The sequence below is a fragment of the Maniola jurtina genome, chromosome 19, assembly GCF_905333055.1.
Source record: "Maniola jurtina chromosome 19, ilManJurt1.1, whole genome shotgun sequence".
NCBI classification, from domain to species: Eukaryota; Metazoa; Arthropoda; class Insecta; order Lepidoptera; family Nymphalidae; genus Maniola; species Maniola jurtina.
In genome coordinates, this window is record NC_060047.1 from 2,740,992 (window position 1) to 2,755,115 (window position 14,124).

Genomic DNA, 14,124 nt, shown 5'->3' on the forward strand with positions numbered 1-14,124 from the left:
AACCATTCTCGTGTCTCTTCAATCCCACACGTCATTGGCGAAGTAAATTGCCATAATATAAAACACAAGTGTAAATTAAAAATTTTCAACACCCCCGACCAGTGAAGGTTGTAACTAGAAAAGAGCTGATAACTTTCAAATGGCTGAACCGATTTTCTTGGACTATTCCGCGCCTACGATCCAAAGTATCTGAGTTTTCCAAAACATCATTTTCAAATAAATAATTATGTATATCTAGGCAACGTCCATCTTGACAGCTTGACATTTGTCAATTGACACTTGAATATTATGAACCTAAGGGTTATCTAACCTTCTTTTCTACAAGAAAACTAGAAAAGAGCTGATAACTTTTAAACGGCTGAACCAATTTTTATGGATTATAGCTAAGAACACTCTCGATCAAGCCACCTTTCCAACAAAAAAAACTAAATTAAAATCGGTTCATTTGTTTAGGCGCTACGATGCCACAGACAGATACACAGATACACAGACACACAGATACACACGTCAAACTTATAACACCCCTCTTTTTGGGTCGGGGGTTAAAAATGGAATTGAATTGATTTGAAAACATGTTTGTGATTGGTTGGTGATTCAAAATGGTTACCGCCCACTATTTTTGTCTCTATCATTTGTAAGGAATTGAGTAACACAGAGAGCGCTATACTAATTTGTTTCCGCGGATAGGTCATTCTTTTATAAAAATAAAATTATGTAAACGGAAGTCATTACTTCCTTATTCTGTTTTTAAATTGTAATTTCTTGATAGATTTGTCGGTTCTCACTTATTCTAGTTAGCTGAAGTCTAAATGAGCTTGTGCACTGTATTTTAATTTTTCTAAACGCATGGTATGTGAAAAGTGGAAATTTTCTTTTAAAAATTAACTCATTGACTAAAATGAAATTTTAATTTTGCGAACGGTTCAATTCCCGTGCTTTTTTGGCTATAGTTTTAACTTGTAAATTGTGTTTGTATTGTATCTATCAAATAATTAAATACACCCCTTCTATTATCAAAGGCCGCGAGAATCAATAAATAACAACCAATGGAACTCTTTTCGGTTTTGTTCATTCAAAGTTGATAAAATCAGTGGCATGTCGCGGTGGTTATGCTAGGCCTGCAATATGTTTGATTTTAGTGCATGAGCTCATTATTACAAAGAGTAAAAGGACTGATAATGTATTGTGGTCTCTTGATACTATTTTAATTATGGCCATAAATGTAGCTTAATAGTTTCTTTAATTAAATAAAAAAATACGAATCAAACTCGCACACGAAGGGTTCCGTACAAAAAATAACACATTTATTTATATTTTTTTTAATCATCTTTATTGTTACAAAATTACAAAAACAGAATACATGATACACTTAATTAAACAAAGGGCGACCTTATCACTAGAGTGATCTCTCCCAGGTAACCCATATAATTACAATCATACAAAACTGTAAGACGGGGGAGTCGTCATGCAGCATATATACAATTATTTTAATTTTTTTTTAATTTTCATGGCTGAAATTTTTATTGTTTTGTTGTTATAGTGGCAATAGATATATACATTTTGTGAAAATTTCAATTCGCAGACGGAAGGACGGAGAGTGGATTCCTAGTAATAGGGTCCCATTGGCACCGTCCGGGTACGGAACCCTGAAAAAAAAAACGTCAGTCCAAAATTTGAATTAACCCTGTAATAAAATTACAATTGTATTTAACAAACAGTTAACAATACTTCAATACAGAGATTAATTCAATTCTGATTCTGAAAAGATTCAATACAGTAATAAAATCGGAATTTAAGATATTCACCTCAATGGTAAGAAATACTGAATTTAATGAACACAACGGTGTAATTATCAGGACTACAACATTTCACCAAACTAATTCCAAGATTTTGAAAAAAAAACTCATTGTAAAAGAAAAAATATGGGGGTAAAACCCCCTTTTGCATTGGGGATTAAAGAAATAAGTGTATAATGCATACATTTTGATATCTCACTCGTCATTTTAGCTCTGTCAACGGTCATGCCAAACGTACGATTTTAGACCTTAATTTAAAGGTGAGCCGTACTTTTAACAGCAGTTGACACAGAGGGTACAAGTGTAAATTAAAAATTTATAACACCCCCGAGAAGTGAAGGTTACATTCACTAGAAAAGAGCTGATAACTTTCAAATGGCTGAACCGATTTTCTTGGATGATAGCTAAGAACACTCGATCAAGCCACCTTTCAAACAAAAAAAAACTAATTAAAATCGGTTCATTAGTTTAGGAGCTACGATGCCACAGACAGATACACAGATATACACGTCAAACTTATAACACCCCTCTTTTTGGGTCGGGGGTTAAAAAGGGCGAGTGAGATCTCATAATGTACGCTCGGTCTATGCTTCAAGAGATCGCAATCCATTTTGGGTCCCAAGCGTGTCACTTTAGTGTAATTCTGTGATCGCGATACATTTAATAAGATAGTGGAACTGCTTGCTTTAAACTGTTCTCAAAGTGTGACTGGTGTTTAATGAATGATGATGGTGTTAAAATATTCCACGAATACTGAGCAAATAGATGTAGGCGTCTTAATACATGTGACCATTTGGTGTCACGTAAAAAGACCTCTGGCGTTGAACCTGCGCGGTGGGTGAGTTATCGATCTATATGATACTAGAGAATGCCCGCGGCTTCGCCCGCGTGGATTTCGGGTTTTTTTAATCCCATAGGAACTCTTTGATTTTCCGGAATAAAAAGTAGCCTATGTCCTTCCCCGGGATGTATCCCAAGTCTATACCAAACATTAAAATCGGTTGAGCGGTTGGGCCGTGAAAACATAGCAGACAGACAGACAGACACACTTTCGCATTTATAATATTAGTATGGATTGGTATAATGACTCATTGGTTCGTCTTGCGTTGCGAGGTAACCTTTCGTTTTGCGGGCTATTAGATGAGAACCATCCAACATACCCATATAAAAAAACAATACTCAAAGATTTATAGAAGCAGGCGTTACTTTGCGGAAGTCCATGATATGCAAAGAATCAAAAGCTTAATTTTTACGTGACATCAATTACTGTACTCTTTAATGTACTAATGTCAAAAAAATTAATGGATGTATTATGAACCCTATCTTTGTTTTGAAAACTGCAAGTTACTCTTTTTAGAACTTTGAAATAAGTGTTGGATTTTTGTCACAGCCTTAAAATTAAAAAGTAATTCGTAACGAACCTGAAAAGTAAATTAGTACCATTATCTACAGCTATCTCATCTATTCGTGAGAGTAGAGCAAGAAAGCAATACATTACTGTAAGCGTATAAAGCGACGGCCATACTTGCGCGTCATGGCGGGAGCGTCCACGACGCGAATCTATCGTCGCTGCGCATACAAAATTCGTTATGTATTTTTTTTTTAATTTTCGTATTTAATGTCATTTTATTCCGTTTTAAATGGCGCGTGTGCATGTAGAAACCCGTTCATTAGCGTGTATGCCAGTCAAAAAGATAACCTTTTTAGCTATGTAATCTTAAAGCAAATCTTTAAAAAAAATTAAGTATGTTTGAGTCTCCTGAATATTCGTGATTTTCTACATAGCGGAATTTTCATGCGCTGCGACGACATGCAGGTGTAATAGGTGTGGATGGTGCCATTAAATATCATAAGAGGCGACCGCCGCGCGGCTGACGTTCCCGCTTCGCACTCACTTTGGTCGCGCGGGTTTGGATGAAGCTTATAAGAGGGATTCATGACAATATTATGTTTTTTTTTAATTAGCGAGCGTATATCTTTAGGGCTGTCACAAACTGAAAAAGTACGTATGAATTTTTGCACCAGACGATAATATTTTTCATTATTATGTAGTTAATTTTAAAACTCCATTTTTATTTATGAACATCTTAATATTATTGCTTTCATGTTGTAAAATATTCGTAGACTAACATTACTCATATTCAAATACTATGAAATAGAAATACCCGCTTTTTATAATAATTTAAAACGTTCTATAAACGTGTAAAACGTAGAAAAAAAAAATACTTTTTCGTCTTTCACAAAACAGAGACGTATACCTATATAGTTATTGCTACATAACAAAAAGAGACGGAAATAACCCATATTGTTTTCCGTTGGGCTCAGGTTAGTTGCAAGTAGAATAAAATTTTACATCAGAATTAGATAATTACTTAATTTGAACCCTATTTTTAATAGAATAAAGCTTATCTGATTACTACTGTAATGTTTCATGTATCTGCAATCGATTTTGTCCTGTTTTGCCGTGTGTCATTTTAAACCAGTGCGAGCTAGACAAACCATTGCTGCTGTCACAGGTTTATGGAACGTTTTAAATTATAACTAATGAAGGCAAATAGAGTATAAACAAAAACCAAATGAAATGAAATACATATTTTTGTAATAATGTTTATGTTCCTATAGTAGTCGTTCGTGATTGGTTGGATCTCGTGACCGACGTAAGCTGATATCTAAAGAGCGTACTTTGAAATGCTCAGACTTAAGCTTCGGTTAAAATGGGACAGATTTATGTCAGCAGTATAACGCTGTCTCGTTTTAACAGCGACTTAACTCTGAGCAAATTCAAAGTGTTCTCTATTGATCTCAGGTAAGTGCCCTGATTTGTCAGTAGTATTAAAATTTAATTGGTAATTTCTTGTTTATAATATTATTCTTGTAATGCCGCGTTGACATGGTAGAGAATGAAACTCAATTGGGATGACGCCTATGTCTCAAATAAATTTCTTAGGAGTCATTAAATAGAGGGAGAGTAATTAAACACATCTAAAATTAGTAAAATCGACGTCCGATGTTAGTTTGAAGTTTTCTAACTATTTTAAATTATCGATTTAACTAAAAAACTACGTCCAATTATGTCAAATGTCTGTGACGTCACATCTGTGAATTTCATACAAGCTCCCTTACTAAGCGAGCGTTTTGATGTTTGATAAAAAGTCACTGATTGGACTTAGTAGTCATCATCCTTATTACAGTAATTACAAAACAAGTAAAAAAGTGAGAGACGTAAAGCTGTCTCGTTTTAACTTTAAGTCTGATGAAAGTCAAAGTATACGTATCTACGCTTCTAAAGCATTGTGTTGTTCTCGAAAAAGTAGCATCATCTCTGCTATTCCATAACAGTCATTGATTTTAGTTTTTAATTCTCATAAAGTTATTTTTTGATAAAAAAATCTTTGTATTGATTCACAAAAAAATCTTATCTTCAAAATTTTTCTGTGTCGTAATTTTAGTTTTAAAAAGCCTACAAACTAACCGTGTCAACGCGTGATTGGGAAACTGGACATTGGGAAGTACATAATAATAATAAACATAGTGAGTTCGCATGCCTTTGTATGTATGAACAATATACAATAAATACTAAATACCTACTTATAATAGATTAATACATTGTAATAATAATTGTATCACTTTTTTTGTATAATATATCGTAAACCAACAGAATTCCATAGAAACGGTAAAAATGTATAAAGGTGGAGTCACACCTGCGCATGCCTGTGGGCGCGTCAAGCCGTTCGTGCACTCATTCGTATTCAACTCGTTTTCGTAAAAATACGATTAAAAGTGGCCGCCATATAAAATGTACTCATTCGTATTTTTACGATTCGTATTAATTGATGGATTTTGAGGTAAAAATACGTCTTTTTACGAAAACAAATACGAATTGAATACGAATGAGAGGACAGACGCCCGCACTGTGTCAAATACAGTGTCTTTGCCAAGCTTTTAATATTTTTATCATCAATTGCTGTATACCCCATTGTACACAAACTCTAAACTAAAATGACAGGTCTAACAAAAGTATCTATATTCTATAGAGATTAGAGCGTACTTTGAATTTGCCTAGCCTTATAATTCAGTTAAAACGAGACAGATTTATGCCAGCTATATAATTCTGTCCCGTTTTAACAATAGCTTGAGTCGGAGCAAAGTCAAGATACGCTGTATAGATACTCCTTACTTTTTTACTTTCAGTTATAAAATTAACCTGGAAAATCTAGTTTTCAGTTAAGCCTACTTTTGAAATTTAACGCTTAAACTAATGACCGAGTTTTCACCAAAAAAATCTACATTCAAGGCTTAGGCTGAGATATATGGAATATACTTTAACTTTGCTCAGACTAAAGACAGTTGAAACGAGATAGATTTATGTCTCTCCAATAAATCTGTCTCGCTTTAACTAAGTTCTGAGCAAAGTCAAAGTACGCTGTATAAATCTCAGCCATACATATTCATCCGCTTCCACGTTATAGTTTTATTTATTTAATACCGGATACGCTTAATTCTCCATAAGCAGTACCTGCACTTTCGTTTGTAACAATATACAGATAGCAATAGTGTTAGAACGTGTATAATTAATGTATAATGCGTTTGTCAATATCGACAGTACATGTTTAGATATCTAGATTCTTGCTTTAATACTGCTTCTAAAACTTACCATACTGCTACTGTTTAATTCTTAGAGCCCGCATATTTTGATGCACTAGGTACTATAGCCCCATTAAACTTAAGATTCTGAATACAAGACGTATTATGCGGAGTAGGCACAAAACTCATCGAGGCTTGTGTTGTACCTGCGCAGACCGCAATGTTGCAACTTCAGCTCACTGTACTATTTGTTTTGCAATCACTGTAACTTCCCTTCGAAGAATGATCTCTCGAATCCGCAGATTTTTTAGGAAAAGAGAAAGTCTTATTTTATTTTATTATCCTACCTACTAATACTTTTAAAACCTGTGAATACAGATGGAAATATTAAAATTAGTCTATTTAAAATTGTGAGTGTTACATAAAATCGTTCCCCTTAGACGCAATATACATAATATACCCGGACTTCGTCTGTTTTGGTGTTAGCTGGCGAGCGTGCTCTGCCTTTTTGGAGTGTTTTTTTTTTGTTAAAACTGACTGAAAAGCGCTATAAGGGGTGCCGTGCGTGTGTCGGCGAGCGCCGGCACAGACGGGGTCCATACTTGTATAGTTTCCCTAACTTGTTACAAATAACTACAAACTTGACATTGGCTAATCTTTGTAAAGCCAGACGAGAGAGAGAAAAAAAATATACCCCCACCCCCATTATGACTGTCAAAACATGTACTGTCGGTTAGTATTTTAACTTGCTAGTTATTTATTTTGTTTGTACTTTTGTAGATGAATTCGAACTGAATGCGTTGATAGGGAGATTGACATAAAATAATAGTTTAAGTGAACATTTTGCACCTTTAGCTTTATAAGGTTTATAAGTAGAAAATCGTCAGGTTACATAGTTTTAACAGACGATCCAATTTGATTGATGCTGACTAGCTCAACCAGCTAACAGACTAGAATTGAAGTCAACTGTAATCACGTAAATGCGTGCCTAATAAACCTCTAGAAATGAATATTTGTCTGGTAAACTAAATTAAAGTTGTTATGATCTCCATTTGCTCATGCTCATGTATTTGAATATGTTTGTCAGCTGAATGACAACACTGTCCATGTTCCAACCTAGTTGGTCCAACCATATCGGCAGCAACGAAATTGGGTCGTCTGTTAATACTAATAGCGGAGTCCGAGAATGAAACGCGTAAAATCTCATTTTAATATTGTCTGTAGTTAAAATGGGTCTTAAAATTAAAACTTTACTTTATTAAATCTTTAGTTTTTTTTTGTTTTGTGTATTTTTTTAGTTTCCTATCCTCTTAGTTGGTAGGTAGGTATAGCTTTCTTAAGCTATACCGACTAAGGCTCTTGCATTTAGTGTATCTCCTATCGTAAAGCAATCCTGGGATGTGTAGATCGTACTTTAATTTACTCGTAGCTCAGACTTAAGTTTAAATTAAAACGAAACGGATTTTGTCTATGCAATAAATCTATCTAGTTTCTAGTTTCAACTAGACGGATTTTATGTCTATTCAATAAATCTATCTAGTTTCAACTGTACCTAAGTCAAAGTGCGCTCTACAGATCTCAAAGTTAAAACGAAACACTTATGCAGAGATGCAAGTCTAAACGCTAAGTGCGCTTAAAAAGTCGAGAATACTACTTAGACTTTATAAAGAGGGTTAAGATCTATAGAGCGCACTTTGACTTTTCTCAGACTTAAGACACTGTTAAAACGAGACAGCGCTATACCGCTGGCATAAATCTGTCTCGTTTTAACTGAAACTTAAGTCTCAGCAAAGACAAAGTGCGCTTTATAGATTTCAACCTAAATGTGCTTAAAAAAGTCGAGAAATCTAGTTAGACTTTATAAGTAGGTTTCAGGCTAAGTGTCTAAGCACAAGCAATAAAACTTGCAGAATTCGGCCGTTAGGCCCAAGTTATATCAGCATCAATTCCAAAATTTAGCTACTAAAACTAAAAATACTGGCTGCGACTGGACAGTGCAAGTGACTCGCCAGAGCCGATTTCTGCAAGAATTGTGGCTAGATTAACGTAACATAAGGTTTTTTGTTATTTAACTAGGTACTTGAAATCTTACACTCAAGGCTCGGGGGCTCTAAATAATATAATTTTCTGCACACGCTAATTTGCGTTCGTCTGTTTCAGCAGATTTTAGCAAATTAAGCTCCTTTCCTTGTATAACATGGACTTCCGCAAAGTAACGCTTCTATACAAGATTTACGCACAGTTAACGTTAACATGAGAAGTTGCACGAAGCTCCGATAAGGTTCCTCATTTTTTTTTTATATTTTAACATCACTTTGCCGCCAAATTGTACCTGCACAAAATATTTGTGTTTTGCTTTTTATGTTTTCTATGTACCAATTTTTGTGGTGTACAATTCATTCATTCACTTTTTGGGTTTTTTTCAATATTCTTCCATCTGAATCTCATTAAAGCTCATAAGTCATAACATTTTAGGTACTAGATACCTTCAGAATTATTTTAAATTAATCATAAACGTCATATAAAATTAGTCCTACTAGTTGCTGGTTGTCGTCGTGGGCTCTTTGACTATGATATTGTAAAATATTGAAAACATTGTAACGTCGGTGTATTAGTAATGTGTGACATAGGTAGGAACTAGGAACATTAACATAGGTAGTGTAAATCGTTGCCTTATTACTTTTCAGTATTTTTGAATGCACACTAGCGATATTATTTGCCCACTGTATGAGTAAAATCAATTGACGTACAGATTTTTTTAAGTACTTACTTAATTAAAATTTTTCAGACTTCTTGCTGCGACTGAGTATTTTACGACGGAAATTAACAATATGTCTAATAAATAATCGGTATTTCTGTGATTTTTCGATACTTAGCAAAGTTAGTTATGTAGAGATCTATAGAGCGCACTTTGACTTTGCTCAGACTTAAGACATTACAAGTGTGAATTAAGTGACACCCCCGACAAGTGAAGGTTACAGTAACTAGAAAAGGGCTGATAACTTTCAAACGGCTGAACCGATTTTCTTGGATTATAGCTAAATACACTCTCGACCACCTTTCAAACAAAAAAAAACTAAATTAAAATCGGTTCATTAGTTTAGGAGCTACGATGCCACAGACAGATGCACAGATACACACGTCAAACTTATAACACCCCTCTTTTTGGGTCGGGGTTAAAAACGAGCCAGCGTTATAGGTACTTATACTATCTATCGCTGGTATAAGTGTGTCTTGTTTTAACTGAAACGCATTAATTAGACATTCGTTTAGGATTCTTTGTTGTTTTTTGCAGACAAATACTGAAAAGTAATAATTAAAAGTTGGAAGATTAATATAGAAAACTGCTACCTCTTTAAATGCCTGATATTTGTTGACGGTCTTGTCCAATGCGTGTGCACTGTGAAGTGATGTTGAAATGTGAAATAAACAAAAAATGTTACTCATTATACCTACATTCGAATTTTCCATTCTATTGTCTCAAGAAATCCCTGGAAATATTTCCTTTTGCTAGCGTAACCTTGTGTGTATCCTTACCTACCAGCTCCTTGTTTATTTAGGTTTGACGCATACTAGCTAGCTCTTCTCAGTAGAATCTGCATTACGAACCGGTGGTAGACTCATAACGTAGCCTATAGGCGCCAAATCTTGGCCTACAGAGTTCAAATTTGTATAGGTACAGATGAAGGGTAGTAGATTCCGCTCGTTCCCACTAGTTCAACTGATTAGTTCAACCGTTGAACTAGTGGGATTTTTTTTTCTTACTAGTTCAACTGCGTCTAAGTCCACTTAAGAGTTGAACTAGTGGGAATAAAAATTCCCACTAGTTCAACTAGTCTTTTTTAAGGTCTCGGCACACATATGGGATCGGAAAGGGATCGTAACCGTAACGCCTTTCGCCGCGCTGTCAACCAGGCGTCGACCTACCGTATGCACGTAACGAAAGCGTATCAGCAGCGCCTGTACGTCAACTCGGCTACGGCTAGGCGACACCGCGCTTACGCCTCGCCGCCCGCTGGTGGAGATGTGGAGATGTGAGCTCGGGTACGGAGAGACGTAAGCGCGGGGACGATGAGCCGTAAGCGCGGGAATTGCAAGTTCGGAGCCTGTTCCGAGGCGAGGCGATTACGTTACGATTCCGATTAGTGTGCGTTGCAGTAGGGAGTTTAATACAAATCATTCTGAACGGCTCGAGGCGATACGGTGACGATCCCTTTCCGATCCCATATGTGTGCCGAGACCTTAGAACTGTTGAAGCTGGTTCTTTACCTTCAGCAGCTTCTTCACATGAGTTTCTAAGTATGGCGTCAATTTAATTAATCGGGTATTTTTGATGACAACTTAAACTGAGCTGAACTGATTTTAAATGTAATTTGGCATACTCCCTCCTTGAGGACCTCCCTGGCGCAATGGTCTTATTAGTAGGAGATCCCGGATTCGATTCCCGGCATAAATTTGGAACTTCATAATTTTTAAATTTCTTGTCTGGTCTGGAGGGAGGATATTGTAGATTTATGTCTCACCTAAACCACTCGTTTTAACTAAAGTGAGCAGTCAAGTAAGTATCTACGCTCTATAAAATCTGTAGGCGTGCGCGTCGCATAATAGAGACAACCTAATACCTATAGTGGGTACGCGACAGATTGAGGTGGCAATCATGAAATAAAACTCCCTTACTGAGGGTTCCGTACTCGGGTATTTGTTCCAACACTTTGCACGATAAATCAAAAACTATATTATAGTTACATAAAAATAAATAAAAATCTGTTTTAGAATGTACAGGTAAAGCCCTTTCATATGATACCCCACTTAGTATAGTTAGCTTACTTTGAAAATTGAAACACTTTTTTTAATGCTGTAACCACAAATTCGCGGTTTTCAGATTTATTCCTGTACTTGTGCTATAAGACCTACCTACCTGTCAAATTTCATGATTCTAGGTCATCGGGAAGTACCCTATACAGACAACAAAGATTTCTTGACAGACACGACAGACAGACAGACAACAAAGTGATCCTTTTGGGGTACGGAACTCTAAAAATCGATAGGTAGTTTATGGATGTAGACTGTCGACGTTCGAATTCTTCTATTAACTAAATAGTTGATAGCGAGATGTAAATCTCATACTAACGCTACTGATTCATTTTTTACAACTGGTTGAAACTGCAGTAGGTAGGTATTTTGTTCATCAGTAGGTAGAAGTAACTAGGTAGGCATAGTGACTGGTCTATTTTTTTGGTATTCTCGTCAATAAAACACAATTTTCACAGAAATAAATATTTAATTTCAAGATAAACACAACAAAATACAAAAGTAAAAAATACAAGTTAAAGAATAACTTATAAGTAGGTAAAATAGGTACTTATTAATAACTTAAATAGTACCTACTACAACAAAAAAAACATTGTTTTTCTAACAACTTGAGTTGAATTCAGCTGAATGCAGGCGTGACAAGAACTCAGAACTTCATTACTGAAAATACATGTACAATTTACCCAATTTTACCTAGGTACTGAAAAATTTGCGTGTTTGGTATAGGTAATGTCCGTTCTGCATTATAATATTAAACATAACATGAATATATTGCCTATTTAGCCAAATTGTCTAGCAAATATCTCGAACTTTCGTTTAAATTCATTTGATATCTTGAACTTTCGTTTAAATTCGTCTGAAAAGCAGAATCTTGGGTAAGGCTACCCAAGATTACTATTACTACTATACAAGATAGATGTGTACTTATATAGGCATATAAGTACACATTTAGCGGGTATTCCGTCCTTGACTTAGTGCGGTTGTCAAGTCCTGAGAAGGTATTATTTTCACTAACGTATCAACATACTTTGAGGAAGGTTTGGCACATAGTTATCATCATTTTATTTTCCTGACTGTTCGACAATCACACTAAGGTTGAAATCTATAGAGCGCACTTTGACTTTGCTCAAACTTAAGTTTTAGTTAAAACGAGACAGATTTATGCCAGCGTAATAACGCTGTCTCGTTTTAACAGTGTCTTAAGTCTGAGCAAAGTCAAAGTGCGTTCTATAGATCTGAGCCTAACAGTCAGGGCTAATTCGCACGACAGCTTATTTAACGTCCGTTAAAAAGCGTTCAAATAGAACAAATGCATTCTCAAGTATCTGTTCACACGTCAACGCTTTTTTATCGCGCACTTTGTACTGTCAGCGCATTTTTAACGCTCGTGCGAATTAGGGCTAAGTCAACGGATTAGACGATCTGCCTATAGTAGGTACCTAGTTTTCCTAACTTGCATATTTTGGTCTCTAAGTAATGTACCTACTTACTACCTAACTTTTGAATCGCCTATAATATTTTATAACTTAACTAGTTTTTCAGTTGTCCTATTCTTACTGTTTAAGTTTTGTATAAATTAAGTATACCTACGTACTAATTTTAATAAGGGAACATAATTTTTATTATTGTAACTTATGTGTTAGTAAAATAAAATGAACAATTTTACTGTATCAATTGTTTTAATTTTCTTTCTTACCCGTTTTTCCCATGATAGAGCGACCACGTAGGAAAAGAAGAAAAAAAAACCGGCCAAGTGCGAGTCAGACTAGCGCACCGAGGGTTCAATAGAGTACCTACTACAATATTTTCTCTTGTGCCTTTACACAATGTACTAATGGTAATATGAAACAGTACCAGAGTCAAGACAGCGCATAAATAAGGATGTGTCTAATTAAATGTCGCACGTGTGAACAGCACGCTTTGGCGACCGGCCCACTAATGCGCGACTCACTGCACCTGAAGGTAACTGCATTTATTTTAGTGCATCACTAACACTTAGTATCACAGTTGGCATACGGTAAAAAAGCGATGGTTATAACAGTAGATGTGCAGTATATCGGTACTGTACTTTACTACAGAGTGAGAAGTGAATAATTGACTGACGGACCAATAGTGCGGCGAAACAGACACCCCCGCCATCGCACCTTACTTTTAATTAACAAACCTGGATCGATAAATCACTCACTGCGCAGGTTCAAGATTAGTTATCTATTCCTATACCATTACACTAGGTACTGTAAAGTTTATGCATGGTTGTGTCATCGCATATAGATTTTCATACTACAATGTGCAAAAATGGAACAGTACCAGAGTCAAGACAGCGTATAAATAAGGATGTCTAATTAAAATGTCGCACGTGTGAACGGCACGCTTTGGCGACCGGCCCACTAATGCGCGACTCGCTGCACCTGAAGGTAACTGCATTTATTTCAGTGCATCTGGTTTTCGGTGTTACGTGCTACTGTTACGCTATTTTTGTCTGTTTTTATTTCTAGGTCATATGCCGTGTAATATAGGGATGTGTGGCCTCATAGATAATTCGTTCTACTTACGTAGGTGTAGCCTAGATGCAAGCAAAGATAAGCAACTTTAACTGAAGTCGATAATTGGATGGGTTACTATGGAACAGCCTGTATAAGTAACTATTTTGTCGGTCGTTTCGTGTCTCGCCGGTCCAGGTTACTGTCACTGATATTAGATACCCTTATAATCAAGGAACTGGCGAGCAAAACAGTGCCATTAATTAGATACCTATACACTTCCAATAAGAATTCCAAACGTGTTTGGCCAATCAAATACAAAACTGAACTCATTTCCAACCAAAACGACCTAAAACTGTGCTAAAATTGAGTCCAAAGTTCATGACTTCATTACAGTAAAGTTTCAAAAGCTTTCATTCAGTTTTAAGCACCTTCTGTAAAGTTTTATTTCG

General features: G+C 35.7%; 1 long non-coding RNA gene across 1 annotated transcript; it reads left to right on the forward strand.

Moving 5' to 3' along the window:
• The first annotated feature begins 493 nt into the window (after positions 1–493).
• LOC123875092 lies at positions 494–2,974 on the forward strand. Its single transcript, XR_006798069.1, has 2 exons — positions 494–2,099; positions 2,350–2,974. It is a non-coding gene; the product is annotated as an uncharacterized LOC123875092 (long non-coding RNA).
• Positions 2,975–14,124: the final 11,150 nt, after the last annotated feature.